General features: G+C 43.2%; 1 long non-coding RNA gene across 1 annotated transcript in view; it reads left to right on the forward strand.

The window, feature by feature from the left end:
- The window catches only part of LOC137204323 (uncharacterized), a 32,936-nt gene extending 18,688 nt beyond the window's left edge, over window positions 1–14,248 (forward strand). The window contains exons 2-3 of the long non-coding RNA XR_010933527.1: window positions 5,260–5,531; window positions 11,167–14,248. This is a non-coding gene — a long non-coding RNA (uncharacterized lncRNA). The remainder of the gene's footprint in view (window positions 1–5,259; window positions 5,532–11,166) is intronic.
- Window positions 14,249–15,702: the final 1,454 nt, after the last annotated feature.

Genomic DNA, 15,702 nt, shown 5'->3' on the forward strand with positions numbered 1-15,702 from the left:
CTTGAGTTACCACTTTTGCTTTACTAACTTTGATGTACCATGATTTATAATGTCACTAAAACATTTAATTTAGTTACAAGTTTTCCCAGTATCTAGAATCCTACATTTTCTTTCCTTATCAGACTTGAGCTCAAACATCCTGGAATTTGCTACAGAGTCTGCAAGTTGGGTCAGTGGTGCATCAGCTGTCTGAGAAGAGAAAGCAATGCCAACCTCCTTCCATGAGAACATGAAGGAACAGTCATGCATAGGAACCTGTGTCAGGTAGAATCTCAGGTGATTAACAGACAACAGGTGCTTGCAAACACAAACAAAAACATATGTTTATAATGCGCTGACCTCTGCTTTTTATGATTTCCTTTATCTTTTCCTCAGTTTCGTTTGGTGTTCCCTTTCTAGTTCTTGGCGTGGAGGCTTAGACAGTTATTTCTCAGCTTTCCCCCCTAGTGTATGTATTGTAGATATAAATTTCTCTCCTACCACTCTTTAACTGCAACAAATGAGTTTGACTATGCTTTCAATAGCCTTATTTAGGTAAAATTGATATACAATCAACTGCACTAAGTATATTCATTGATATACAGTAAACATACAATAAATATTGTATATTGTATATCAATAAATATACTTAGCAAAGCAAGGACAGAAGAATAGAAATACTGTAGGAACTTCCTAAAGAATACCTTTTTAAAAATCGACACCAAATCTGGTACTTAGAGGTGAATTATAGAAAGTCCATTTCCTCTTCTGAGATAATGACAAGCCTTTCCCACTGTCCCTGAACAAAATGTCAACTCTTTGCAAAAGCCAGAGTCCCTTGGACCCAGTTAATTCAGGGCGAAATACTAACATATATTTATTTATTTATTTACTTATTTATTTGAAGTATAGTTGATTTACAATATTAGTTTTAGATGTACAATATAATGATTCAATATTGTACTCCATTTAAAGTTATTATAAAATAATGGCTCTATTCTCTGTGCTATACAACATATCCTTGTTGCTCATCTATTTTATACATAGTAGTTTTTGTATCTCTTAATCCCATCTCCCCAGCTTGCCTCTCCTCTCTTCCCCCCCTGCACTGGTAACCACTAGTTTGTTCTCTATATCTGTGTGTCTGTTTCTGTTTTGTTATATTCATTTGTTTTATTTTTGAGATTTCACATATAGCTGATATCATACAGTATTTGTCTTTCTCTGTCTGACATTTCATTTAGCACAGTACCCTCCAGGTCCATCCATGTGGTTGCAAATGGCATTATTTCATTCTTTTTTATGGCTGAGTAGTATTCCTTGTATGTATGTACCACATCTTCTTTATTCATCTGTTGATGGACACTTAGGTTGCTTCCATACTCTTGGCTATTGTAAATAATGCTGCTATGAATATCGGGGTGCACATATCTTTTCTAATTAGTGTTTCATTTTCTTTGGATATATACTCAGGAGTGGAATTGCTCAGTCATATGGTAGTTCTATTTTTAGTTTTTTGAGGAACCTACATACTGCTTTTCATAGCGGCTGCACCAATTTACATTCTCACCAACAGCATACAAGGGTTCCCTTTTCTCCACATCCTTACCAACATTTGTTATTTGTGGTCTTTTGGTGACAGCCATTCTGACAGGTGTGAGGTTATATCTTATTGTGTTTTTTATTTGTATGTTCCTGACGAGTAGAGATGTTGAGAATCTTTTCATGTGCCTGTTGGCCACCTGTATGTCTTCTTTGGAAAAATGTCTATTCAAGCTTCTGCTCATTTTTTAATCAGGTTGTTTATTTTTTTGATATTGAGTTGTATGAACATTTATATATTTTGGATATTAACCCCTTATCTGTCGTATTACTTGCAAGTATTTTCGTCCACTCGGTATGTTGTTTTTTCATTTTGTCAGTGGTTTCCTTTGCTGTGCAAACTTTTTAAAGTTTAATTAGGTCTCATTTGTTTACTTTTGATCTTGTTTCCTTTGCCTTAGGAGAGATCCAAAAATAAATATTACTACAACTTATGTCAAAAAGCGTTCTACCTTGTTTTCTTCTAAGGCATTTTAAGGTTTCCAGTCTTACATTTAGGTCTTTAATCCATTTTGAGTTTATTTTTGTGTACGGTGTTAGGAAGTGTTCTAATTTCATTATTTTACATGTAGCTATCCAGCTTTCCCAGCACCACTTGTTGAAGAGACTGTCTTTTCCCCATTGTATGTTCTTGCCTCCTTTGTCATAGATTGATTCCAAAGACTGACTTTATGGGCCAAGTGATCTTCAGTGTTGTGTGCTCACCTTTCCTAGCAAATTCTTCATGTGTTCACTTACATTGGATGTATGGACTTAGACCTAAGTTCCCCTTACCGGAATATATAAAAATAAATATTACTTGAACAAAATGTCATAAGACTGGGTGGCTGGAAATATAAATTTTCAAGTTCTTTAATACTCACTATTTAACCTTGCTCAAAAGTTTCCTAGAAAATAAATTTCAGTTTTGAAGCCTGTCTTTTGCAAAATCATATTTAGTACAATTTTCCTCCCCACCTACCTTGATCCACCACTTTCTACATCAGTTTGCTGTCATCTGGCAAAGCAGTTGTAAAGAACCATTTTTCAAATCAAACCTTTTGAAACAATATTCCCTCCTCAACGTAAAATAATATTAATAAAAACTATATCAAAACCTGAATTAATATACCATTATCTTTAATTTCTATTTTCTTTGTTGCAAACTGTCAAGTCAGATGGGCTAAACAAACATGTGAGTGACCTCTGGAAAAATAAAATTATACTTTTAATGGCCAACAAGTAAATTAAACAAATTAAAACTTAGCATGATGAAATAAAGAATTTAAGGGCAGTTTTAGTGATCCTGCCAAGTTTTAGTTCAGTTGGAAAGCAATTGGAAATGATGAAAATTGCATTCAGACCCTGAGTTTTAATAGATCATTAGTCAGGATCATCTAATCCACCATTTTTTAAACAGTTCTTAGAAGTGTTACTGAACTACTTGAGATAAAAAGGAAAAATATTCACAGAGCTTTGGCTGTAAGAGTTTTTGATTTTTTTTCTTGGTGCTGGTAAAGAAGTCTACAGAAGCAAGCCCTGTGTCTGAGAGCCCCAAAGTGGCAATTATCATGCTTGGTTTCAGTTCCTGAATGACTTTCCATCCTCCTCCTGTTTCTCACTAGGGAGAAACATTAATTTACATTTTTTCTACTTCTTATTTCTACTAAAAGACACAACATTTTGGGGAAGATAATGGAATTCAGAAAAATAGGTATCACTATAATAAAGATGGGGAGATATTTTCCTCAAAATATTAACAGAGAAACACATACACATTTCTGGTTTTATGTGGTCAAATTGCAAACCTTAAGCCCCCTAAGCTCACACCGATTTAAGAGGTTACCACATTCAGAAAAATAAATGAACACCAAACATGATAGCAGTGTCTTTCATTCTCTCTAGTTTGATAGTCCAAGGAAGCAAAATATTTTCCACTTTATAAAATCTTTAAAACCGCCAGGGGAGACATGCTGGCCTTCTCAGTGTTGGAGCAGAGAAAGCTTCAGCTAACCATATGGAAAACACATAAGGAGACCAGATTTTTCCAGTCCATAATTCAGTGAGAGTTAGGGTCTTACTTCCAACACCAGAAGTCTTAGGAGGTGACTGGTAACTCCACACACTGCCAAGTTTTTGAAATTGGATAAAGGATGAGGGTAAAGATGGCTACCTCTGTACACATGAAACTGGTTTACAGTAGTGATTATGCATTTTCCTTTTGTCTTTTTCCCCCCTCTTAAAATAGCACGAACATGATATTATGTTGACTAAGAAAAATAAACGAAGCAGCTTTTCTCTGTAGGCACCACTTATTAGGATAAGAACCTTCCAAAGAAAAGAGGTAGTACTCCATAATTTGAATCAGATTTTGTTAAAAAAAATCTAGGTCCATCCATTCATTGAAGCATTCATGAATTTGTTAATTAAGTGAACAAATACTGATCATGTACCTGTTCCCATGGTCCTCACTGAGGCAACAACTCATAGCAAGTTAGGAGCATGCGTTCTGCAGTATGACTTCCTGGGTTCAAATCTGAGTACCACCAGCTAGCAGGGGCCATGCTGGGGCCATCGCTAAGCTTCTCCAAGTGTCTGCCCTCATCGGTGTGGTAAGCACATTGATGGTAGGCATGTTGTGGATTTGTTGCTGCCTACACTATCAGGTGTAAGACACAAGGATAAGTGATTCTCTTCACGAACAGCTCCTCTTGTTGCTAAAATTCCTGGCTTTGTTAAAGAATGTACACAGTGAAGTCCCTAATCCAGCGGAGTTACCACTATTTCAAATATCTTTTTCTCTGTTTCATGATATTATTGTAATTTTATTGTGTTTATATCAACTGTAATATCTATTTTAGCTAAATAAAAACATTAAACAGGCTAACCTTCTTTTTTAATTCAGCAGAACGCCTGAGGTTACTTGCTGTGTTTGCCATCATACCTGAGATCATACCTGAGTCAACTATGCCTTTATCATATTTGGGATTTCTCTACCTATGGGATTACATGTGAATAAATAAAAGCAAAACTCACCCCTCGATTATGTGGATGCTTTTAGCCATTGCTTTCTAGAATAAACACGCACATGATTTAGATATGTAACTCCAACTCTGTTTATTCCTCAGAAAGGACATTTAGTTTAAAAGCACGTTCAAGGTAGAAGAAGTGCAAGTTCTTCTGTTTGGTCTGTTTAACAAGTTTCAGCGCAAAACTTTATATCCAGCATCACAACAAATACAAGTGAAGACAGAGAAATTTTCAAAATTAAAAATTTCAACCAATAGACCATCTAATACCAAAACCTTTCAGTGATAGATACTGGGAGTAACGAAGATGGATCAAGAAGCCGACCGAGGCTTGGTCTTCTTCGTGAGAGACCCCAGTTGTACTTCTTGGCAGTAGTATCTGAAAAATGGTAGAAAGTACTTTCCTGTCTCTTCCTCCATGTGTTCGCTGCCTGTGACCAACCATGAAGGAGGTGACCAGCTGCAGTCATCCTCTGGGATGGACCCTGGTGATCCCTGCCTCTGGGCTGTGAGTGGCGCCAGTGACTCACTTTTAAAGGGGGAACGAGGCAGAAGAGAAGACATCATGAGATATCACTCTCAATATTCAGTTTTAGAAAGACCCTGACTGCCATCCTGGGGGCTTCCCTTGCTCTCTCTCACTTCTGCTCTCTCACTTTTGCTCTCTCAGTTCGCTTGTGCTGGGGAAGCAGATTTCCACACTGGAAGCAGTCTTATGGAGAGGCCCGTGTGGCTCAGCAAGCATTGAAGCCCTCATCCCCACCGTCCATGAGGAACTGGAGCCTGCCAAGGCCATGTGAGTGCAAGTGGACCCCTCCCCATCCAGCTTCCAGATGAGACCACAGCCCTGGCTGGCTGTTTGACTACAACCTCATGAAAGACCTTGAACCAGAGGCCTCCAGATAAACTCTGCACAGATTCCTGATGCACAGAAACTGTGAGGTAACTAACGTCTGCTGTTTAGGTCACTAAGCTTTAGGGTAATTGGTTGTGTAGCAGTAGATAGTAATTCATACCCTAATGCCTTTAAAACTGCTTGTGAGGCAGAATTCTGAAGTGCATATGACTTTCTTCTCTTCCCTTTCTTTTATCATTTTCTTAAAATGATACACTACTACAGATATTAGGAAATAAGTTGAGGTAAACTACAGGAAAACCAATGGTGACCCACTATATTCTGGGAGGTAAACGTATAGACGTGAATTGGTGGAAGGCATCTGGGTGTACATCCTGGGTAATGTTTTCAGTGTACAAAGTAAGCTGAGAACGGTAAAGGAGCATAAAGAATTGCAAAGACTAGTAGCTGGATACCTTACTTTCTCTCGTTATTTTTGAAAAATGATTTTAGTCATTATATCAATGGACAGAGAGACCAAGAGAGATGTACTTATTCTTGCTGTGACAGCATGAGTTGCAAACAGTTATCTTGTTTATAAAGGTATAAAGAGGGAAAAAAAATACCCAGTAGAATGTGGAGCCTATTATTAAAAAGTCTAAATAAAAATACTTTTACAACTAAAATATTTAAGGCATAGAGGGAAAGTATGATTTTGATGCTCTCCAAAATGCAGAAAATTATTTCAAAGGAGTATTTCAAATTATTAATAAAATATAAAATGATACGTCAGCTAAAAACAAAGAAAAGTACTGAGAGGTAAATGGAGCTAAATAATAAAAGGGAGGTTTGCAATAAAACTAATATTGGCCTGATTTATAATGCAGATGGGAGGCAGTACAGGCATAATTAATGAAGCATAATTAATGATGTCGAGAACCAGTGATGTGGGAGATGCACTGGAGCATCTCCTTCAGGCTGAACAGGAGGACAAACACCGGAGGGGACGGGAGACCCAGAGGTGAGGGATGCTGAGCCCAACACGGGACATGGCGACAGAGGGACAGCTCAGGTGCCTGTTCCTGGATGGAGAAGAAGCTTCTCCAAAGTTGATAAAAGAACACTTACAGTAAGCAAACATGGCAAAAGATTTTTAAAAGAAGAAAAAAAATGTTTTCAGCATTCTGAGAGAGCAAGCTAATTAAAAACAGATTACAAAAATCTGGCAGACCTCTCTGCAACAGTAAATCCTAGGAGATAAAGGAATGACACGGTCAGCTAACGACAGAAGCATGTTCTGACTGGGCCTGCCCACCCAGCCGCTCTTCGGTGGGAAGACAGCAGAGGTACTAATACATAAATCCAGTTGATCTATATTAATAAATAAACATTAATACATTAAAACACAGCTGGTCTTATTCCAGGAAAAAAAGGTGTTTGTTATTTAAAAATGTATTTATAGAATTCACAACCTATGATTATCTTGACAGCAGCCAAAGGAACATTTAATAAAATTGAAACTCATAATTCATTAAAATTATAAAGACAGCTTTCCGTCTTGATAGGGGACACTAGTCTGAACCCCACAGATGATGTTGCAGTCGCCGTTTTGGCCCTGGAAGCGGTGAACTCGGAATAATGGCAGGACTGGTTTAGAGAAAGCGAGAGGCAAGAGAAGGAAGCAGGTGGTGTGTGTGTCCAGGGGAGAAGAGAAACAGGGCTGTCAACGCTGAAGAGAATACTAGCTGCCTGAAAACTGGAGAGACTTGTGTGACCATAAGATGTAATAAAAACGATTATATTCACAGTAACAATGAAAAATTCCTAGGGATGACTGTGCTAGGGTAAAGTTCTTTTATGAAGAAAATATAAAAATTTTCATCAAGAAGATCTGGATAAATGGAGAAGACATAAAATATTTAAAGATTTACATTTTTAAAAGGAACCTGTAACATTTTTATACAGTTCAAAGAAAATCCCTAATGCAATTTTAGGAGACAGTGACAAAATTAATCTACAGCTCATTGGGAAGAATAAACATGCTAAACTTTTCAAAAGTAACCTGAAATGGAAGGGTGTGAGGGCCGTGCTACACTGTCACACACTTTAAGAAGGGCTTAGTTAAAGCTGTAAGGTCCCACCAAAGCAACAGAGACTGAATAGAATACAAGTCTAGAAAGATACTCCAGAATATGTGGGGATTTGGTGTAAAATTAAAGTGACACTTCAGCTCAGTGAATGAAGAAGGGTTTATTTTCACAAAAGCACAGCAGGAAATAATGGGCAAACAGTTGGTAGTAAAATAAAACTAGAATTCTGCTTTAAACCTCATAGACTAAATTCCATGGGGATCAGAAATGTAAATGTTAGCACATTAACCGTGAAGTAGAGAAGAAAGTACAGGTTAACGTTCATACAGTCATGGGTGGGAAAGGCTGTCCTATATCTGACACGGTCAGTCATGTGATCAAGGGAATGATTTAGGCTTGAATATGTACGAATCCCAAGTGTTCACGTGAAACAGTGAAACACCAAGGACAGGCTGGTAAGAGTATTTATAGGGAGAAGTTTAACAAAGAAGGCAGAAAACAACTGACATCTCGATAAAAAGATCAAACTTGACCCTGGACGAGGTCATCGCTAGAGAAGACACACGAGAGAAGGAACACGAAGGAACACGTGGCAACACGTTTAACTCAGGGTGAACAGCATGCAGCGTGTGGTGGGTGCCTCTTCCTTCCCCAGTCACGAGGGCCGAGTAGGATGCAGAGACTGAACACGCACGTGGGGCGTAGCCTGGTGCAGCGTGCTTTCGGAGTGACGGGCCCTCAAGCTTCATGACAGCCCCTCGGCAGGCACCCGGCCTCGTGCTGTGGACAGAAGGGCCCTGGCTGGTCACAGACGCGGCCCGGGGACAGAGCGCCCTCAGCCTGAGCCCCACACGTCTGATCTGAAACCTCTGGCTAAGCAGACCCACCTCCCGGAGTGAGAGGACACAGAATGGAACTGCGTCTTGTTACCCCGCTGACCGGGAGGTGGGAGCCCGAGAATGGGGCTGGGTGGGTCCACCTGTGGGTGAGCTCACATGTGTCAGTCACAGAAAGATGTTGAGCCTCCACTGTTGGTGAGACATCAGGGGACAGAGCAATCTCTTACTATTCTTGGAATTGGGAAATACACGTGTACACCAGGTCAGCAAGGACAAGAGGTTATGCAGCAGGGCGTGGCGCCTGGCCTTGTGACCCTGGGGCAGCTGTCCTGGCCGGTCGTGTGCCGGCTCCTGTATTGCATCGTCCCAGCAGCCGCTATGTGCTTGGGGGGACGTGAACAAAGGGAGTCGCTGGGCTGACTCTGGGTTCAAGGGTGTTTTGAAGCCTTGTGTGGTGTCAGCTTCTCCAGGCTAGGTCCAGGGTTCCCTTTGGGTAATGAGTCTGGGTTGGAGTCACTACGAGAAATTGGCGTGAGATCCGGCAGGCAGAGCGAGGCCGCAGCCCCGCCTCCTCCTGTCCTTCCATCCTTCCTTCTCTCTTTCCCTCTCTCTGTGTCTCTCTAGCTCTCTCTGGAATGGCCAGGCACGGGGGCAGGCTGCCTCTCTGTGGCCGTCTGCCGGCTCACCTTGACCTTGATGGGGCAGCATCGGGGGTCCAGCCCCCCCTCCTCACACAGGACCTTCTCCCGGGGTGCCTGGGAGCCTGGAGCAGGCCGTGGGCAGCTCGGGGGTGGCAGAGGGGGCCCTCCCCCACAGGAGTGGAGTCGACACACAGTTGACCTGATCCATCTCCAGCGGCCCCTCATCTATTTGTTCACAAATCGTTGAAGGGAAGGAGTTTACTTTGGTACTTAAGGTGGCGTCATTTACATTTGGCACATCGTTGTTACTTTTATGCATATTATGATGATGTTTACTAGGCTCAGGCATAAGGCAAAATTGAACTAGAATCATTGTTTCCCATTAAATATTAAGGGTCCCTATTAAAAGGAAAAAATGTACTTTTCTCCATCCCTTTCCCCCCAAAATAAGTGACTTAGAAAATCACTATCAGAGAAAAAACAAGATTTGGGCAACGTTTTGGAAAGGTATGCTTTTGGGAAAGGTAGGTTTTATAATTCACACATTTTTCATGACCAAAGAAGAAATAATGAATCCAAGCAAACTCTTAGTTCTCACTAAGTAATAATGTAAGCAGAATTTTCTTTGCGGGACCGTAAGGCAGTGTGTAAGGAATGCACTGGCGCCCCCTAATACCTTGAAAGACATTATCTACGATCAGAGAGAAAACAGTTACAGAAAAACAGCTGAATAGATTAATTGGCAGAAGGGCCCACATTGGACATGATTTGTAAACGCTAGACCTTGTCGCTTAGCTCAGCTACAATAATTGTGATAGGCAGAAAGGTTTTAAAATGCATTGGAATGGGTATCTGAATGTAGAGTCTTTGAACTTTCTTGGGTTGAGGAGATATTAGGAAATATCTTGGGGACAGGGAATATCTCACGTCAGAAGACAGAACCCAGCCGGGAGATGGCAGAAAGACTGAGAAGTGGCTGTGGTTCCGAGGATCTGGTGGGTTTTTTCTGGGCAGGTTTGTGAGCCCCAGTGACTGACCAGGTGAACCGGGATGCGGCCCTTCTGGGCGCTGACTTCATTTGTTCAGACGGAGCGTAATTGCTGGTCTCAGAAAGCAAGGCTGTCTTGCTGAGTAAGACCCACAAGGGTGGCAATGGTGACTTTTCTCCCGACACAGAAGGGAACCAGGTTCTTGAACACGCTCAGCACACACCTAGTGAGATAACACCCACTGGCCGAGGGGCTTGCCTAGGGAAACATAAAGCCAGTCTGTTAGGCTGGGTTGCAGAGTGTGGCTTATGCAGCTGACCTGCTAGGTTATAAAGGGGGATCTCAGAGGGAGGTGGGGCAGGGAAAAGAAGAGAGGAAACATGGGGGAGGAGAATCAATGACGACTGCAGCTGGTACATCCTTTGAATTCACCCCCTTAACCTCCCCCCTTCACTGGAATCCTCAGTTCCTTCATCCATCGCTCCTAACGTCTTGTTACTAAATGTGGTCCCACCACAGGCGCTCCCTGAGGACACGGGAGACCCAGCTATTCACACACTGTCTTCATTGACTAGACCGTGTTCTCTGTAGTCCTTGATCACAGCCAACGTCAGATTTAAAAGTGATCCCTTCATTGGATGAGCTTGGTGCTTCCACGTGGAGAAGCACAGCAGGTGGACCCATGCAGCCATCCATGCTTACAGACACTCCAGAGACAGGCTCATGGCTCAGCTAGAACAGACCAGTCCACGTGGGGTCAAGGACAACGGGTGATTTTATTTGTTTATTCGAACTTTCATCCAGACATTTACGAGGTTAACACCACATCTCAGAAAACACACAAGCGTGTTAGGGAAATGCCTGGGTCCTGCCAGTGAGAGTCTGCTGGGCAGTGGGCATGGGCACGTGGCCCCAGCAGGTGGCCTGGGTGGCTCGATGGAGAAGAAGCACAAAGGGGGGTCCACAGGTGCCCCATGTCCTTCCGCGTGGTCTGTGCTACTCCTGGGCCTGGGAGCCTCCCCAGGGGAAACAGCAGAGGTCCAGAGAGGAGGGGCTGCTGGGCCACAGCTGTCCTCCAGGCCCCAGGCTGGGTGTGGGAAAAGGAGAGGGACCTGCCTCCGTGCCCCAGGCCTCCTGCAGACGGGGTCTCTCCCCATCCCACGCGGAAACAATGTCTTTTCAGGAGCAGACTGTATGCTGATGTAACAAGGAGCTTCCTTCCCACTGGGCCGTAACCTGCCGTCACAGCCCCGTCTGCGGGCCCAAGCCCCGCTGCTCACCTCGGGCTCCAGCTCTGGACCCGAGGCTGCTGGCTGACCGCCCTGCCACCCAGGGGAGAAATGGCTATCCCTTTCCGTTCTTGTCCGCCTTCAGGTCGTGACCCCAGTGGGCCTGCACTGTGGGAGCCAGAATCCAGGTTCCCGTGGGATGTGACAGCCGCCATCCAGTGCTGCAACCTTGGCCTGTGGCCTGACTGGAAGGCTGGGTTGGCCTGCTCCCGGCCGTCGGTCACCACACAGCCTGTCCCAGTCGTTTGACACCGATTCAGCACAGGCTGGTCCCCAAAGCAAACATGCGAAATAGTTTTATGAACAGATGACACAATCTTGGAATGGCCAAACGTTTGGGATAAAGCTTTACATACAGGACTACTTTTAGGTGAATTGTTTCTCCTGCTCATCATACTGATTTCCTGGTGGAAAGAAAAATACTTTTAAACAGGGAAAATGTTTTCAAAAGAGCAACTCTAAATTTTCCCCTCAAGACTAAAATGCCGTGTGCTCCTTGCCCCATGCGGCAGCCTCTCTGCAGGAGGACTTCTTGGGCCTGTAAGCTTCATGGTTCTGGGAACTTCCCACCTCAGGCATAGGGTTGGTCCCCCTCCCCTGGGCTACAGCTGGTTGGATGAACCATGACCTTCTGACCTAAGTGGGCCCATCAGATCACACGTCCTGGAAACCGGGAACTGACGCTCAGGACTGACGAGGAACCTTGGAGCAGTGGTGGCTGCCAACTCCCACATGGGCAAGAGAAGCAAATGATGGAGTCTGCCTGTGCAGGGAACAGAGTGGTCCGTGCGGGGAAGGGAACTGAGTGGTCCTGTGTGGGGAACAGAGTGGTCCATGCAGGGAACAGAGTGATCTGTGCACATGGCCCAGCTCCACTCCTCCTTTGATGTCAGGCATCACCTCATATTCTTATAATAAAGGCCCCCTATTTTTATGCCAGGACAAGTGGGTTGCTACTTCTTACAACCAATGCCCCTACCTGCTATGACCTTTACACTTTTTGGTAAATATGGGATGTTAGAAATTCACAGGCACGTTCCTGTGGACTGGGTTTGGGCTCACAGCTGATAATATCTGGACTCCCTCCTGCACTCTCCTCACACTCTGAGCACCCCCCTTTCATTCTTGGGGGTGGGATGAGGTGTTGCATGGTGGGAGGGTCTCCAAGCCTCATGTGGGACCCCAGGAGGGCCCAGGCTTCCATTGCACTTGGGGGAGAGGTGGGGTAGTCATCACTCTGCCTGTCTTTCTCTCAAAAATTAAAAAATGTAAAATGGGACTGTCTGTCTCTTTGCGTTTTGGAAACTCTTAGATGCATGAAGGAAAGACTCCATGAGGCTTTGGTTGAGAAGAATGCGCTCACCTCGTGTCCCGTGTCTCACAGCTGTGATTCACCCCAGGGACCACCCTATTCTCCATTGCCAGTGTGTCAGTGGCGTCCTGGCTGAAATTTCCCTCAGGGAGACTTAGGGCTGTAAGAGGCCTTGGTGACTGTATGCATTGGCTTCTGCGTTTTAGATGAGGAAGCCAAGGCTTTGAAAGAGAAGTTAATTCCCTAAGTTACAGAACTAATTAAAAGCAGATTCTGGGGCTAAAACTCAAATTTCCCGACTTCCAGTCCAAACTCTTCATGGTCTTAACTATTTTAAATTACTTTTTAATCATATATCTCAGCCTTCACAAGAAGGCCTCTTTCCAGCTCATCCTGAATCATTGCTTTGTGTTGCATGCTTAACTGAATTGTCTGTATCTTTAGGACAGCTTAGAATCAAAAGCCCTTTCTGGCAGAATAAATCCAGTTTTCAGAAGTTTCTCTCCAACTCAGCCATAGGCAATTTCTTCCTCCTAGACCGTAGGAAATAATTTTAAATTTCCTGTTCCTTTTGTGTTTTCTTTTCTCCTCTCTGATCCAAAGAAAACCATAAAAGATATTACAACTAATCATGACTAGAAACATTTCTACATTAGCAGCATGAATCTTCGGGTTTGTCTAATCAGAAGAAATTGTCTTAATATTTACCTTTTATGTATGTATTTATCTGTTGTTTGTTTGGCAAAGCCTGTGCTTGAACAACATTGATAAAGTGCTGAGTTTGGGCTTGGAGTGTTTGCCCAAATATGCTTTCAATACCCAAAATCTTGGGCGAGTTTCCACAAACTGCTCAGCTGCAGCCGTAGGCTAACGTGAGAACAACTAGTTGGTAGTCCATCCACACTGTGTTTCTTCCGTACTTGAGAGAAGATGTCTGCTCACCATCAGAAACCAGGACGACTCCCGAGAGCAGGTCACATGATGCTGCGTGTCGGCACTGCCTTCTGGGTACAGGAGGCTCTTCCTACCACCTGCCCTCGCCTTCCTCCCTTTCTTCCTGGAGACAGTTACCCGAGGAAACACCAAGTCATCGAGCGTGTGTGCACGTGTGTGTGCATCTGTGAACATGTGCATGTGTGTAAGAGTGTGTGTGAGCACATGAACATGTGTGCCCCTGTGTGTGCATATGTGAACGTGTGTGTGCCCGTGTGAGCCTGCATATGTGTTTGAGTGTTTTGGATGCTCTGGTGTGATAATTGACTTATAGATCAATAGGAAAGGATACATAATCTTAAAATTGCCCTAAACAGACGTAAGAACTTAATTTATAATAATGGCAGCATCATGCTCTAGTGTGGGAAAGGGTGAATGTTGTAAAAGCTGGGGTTTGGGAAAGTCAAGTTTTGTTTGTATCAGGTTGGAATATTATCTCTATTATATACCAAAATAATCTCCAGATATGTTGAGTTGTATGTAAAAGTTTGAATTTGGAAGGAACTTAGCAATTTATAGCTTAGAGGTGATTAGTTGTAAATGCATATCATCTCGCATCTCATTCTCTTGCAAAAATACACCAAACTAAGACAAGAGAATTCTGTTGAAAAAGCCACAAGGATGAGATATAGAGGAGTGGAATAAAATAGCAATAAAGTTTTGGAAGATGGAGAGAAGTTGGATTATTATTATTATTATTATTTTTGTGGTATGCGGGCCTCTCACTGTTGTGGTCTCTCCCGTTGCGGAGCACAGGCTCCAGACGCACAGGCTCAGTGGCCATGGCTCACGGGCTCAGCCGCTCTGCGGCATGTGGGATCTTCCCGGACCGGGGCACAAACCCGTGTCTCCTGCATCGGCAGGCGGACTCTCAACCACTGCGCCACCGGGGAAGCCCGAAGTTGGATTATTGCTAACTGATTTAGCAGATACAAAAGAACCCCAAGGCAGCAGTGGGAGAAGCTGAGACCAACCTGAGTTATGGGACGGAATCCTCAAAACCCTCAGGCAGGGCAGCATGAACACCCCTGGAATCAGGGACTAAGGGTGGAGCTAGAAACAAAGCAAGATGGGAAAGATTGTTTGAAAAGAAATTCAAAGGGTACTCTACATCCCTCTCTCCAGTCTGTGTATTTGGGCATCTGCCCCAACCTTCCCTTGGCAGAAACCTGTGATGTTTAAGGGATTCCAGGTTCTCCTGAGGGCCTGATTGCTGTTCTGTAAACATAACTCAGTTCTCACTTGCATATTGAGGGTTGTGGGCAGGGATTCCTCCTCCCCCAGCCCTTCACCATTTAGCTCCCCAGGTTGTCAGCCAGTATGTACAAGCAGGAAATTAGAAGACTTCCTACCCACCAGCCTCTACAGAACTGGAATAATAGATATCAGGTGCTCCCTGACAACTGGCTCAACCAGATAACCCACAATAAAGTCAGACATAACAACTGCCAGTCGTCCCCTCTGAGCTTCCAGCCAGCTTTTCCATCCCCTGGTCCTCATCATGAACAGACAACAGGATGGAATGGCACTGAGGGGAAGCCTTAGCATGAGAGACAAGACCTAAAAGCACAGGTAGAGAAACACAACCTGGAAGGAGCAGGAATTATGCTGATAGAAGAAAAGGAAACTTGTCATTAACATCCTCAGAGAGAAAAGAAAACATTGAACCAAGAACAGGGTATTATAGAAAAGGAACATTCAGAAAAAAGAACAACTCAGGAAAAAAATGCTTTTTATTGCTAGCAGAAATTAAAAACTCACTAGAAGATTTGAAAGATTAAAAAAAATCACAAAAGATAGAATATATAAAAGAAAATATTAGAATATTACAAGATCAGCCCGGAAGATTCAACATCCAAACCAAAGGAATTATAGAAAGGGAAAATAAGGGAAACAAACAAACAAAAAATAACAACAAAATAATTTTCCAGACCAGTGAGATGTGAGTTGCTAGATGTAAAGATTTCGCCAAGGGCCCAACACAATGGATGGAAACAGAACCACACTGATGCACGTACAGTGAAACTTCAGAACACCTGGGAACAAGAGGAAGACACTGGATCGCGAAGAAAAAACAGGCAGGCACAAAGGTTTTGGGCTTCGCAAAAGAAACACTTGGGAGTAA

This window comes from Pseudorca crassidens, chromosome 13 (genome assembly GCF_039906515.1).
Source record: "Pseudorca crassidens isolate mPseCra1 chromosome 13, mPseCra1.hap1, whole genome shotgun sequence".
In the NCBI taxonomy this organism is placed as follows: domain Eukaryota; kingdom Metazoa; phylum Chordata; class Mammalia; order Artiodactyla; family Delphinidae; genus Pseudorca; species Pseudorca crassidens.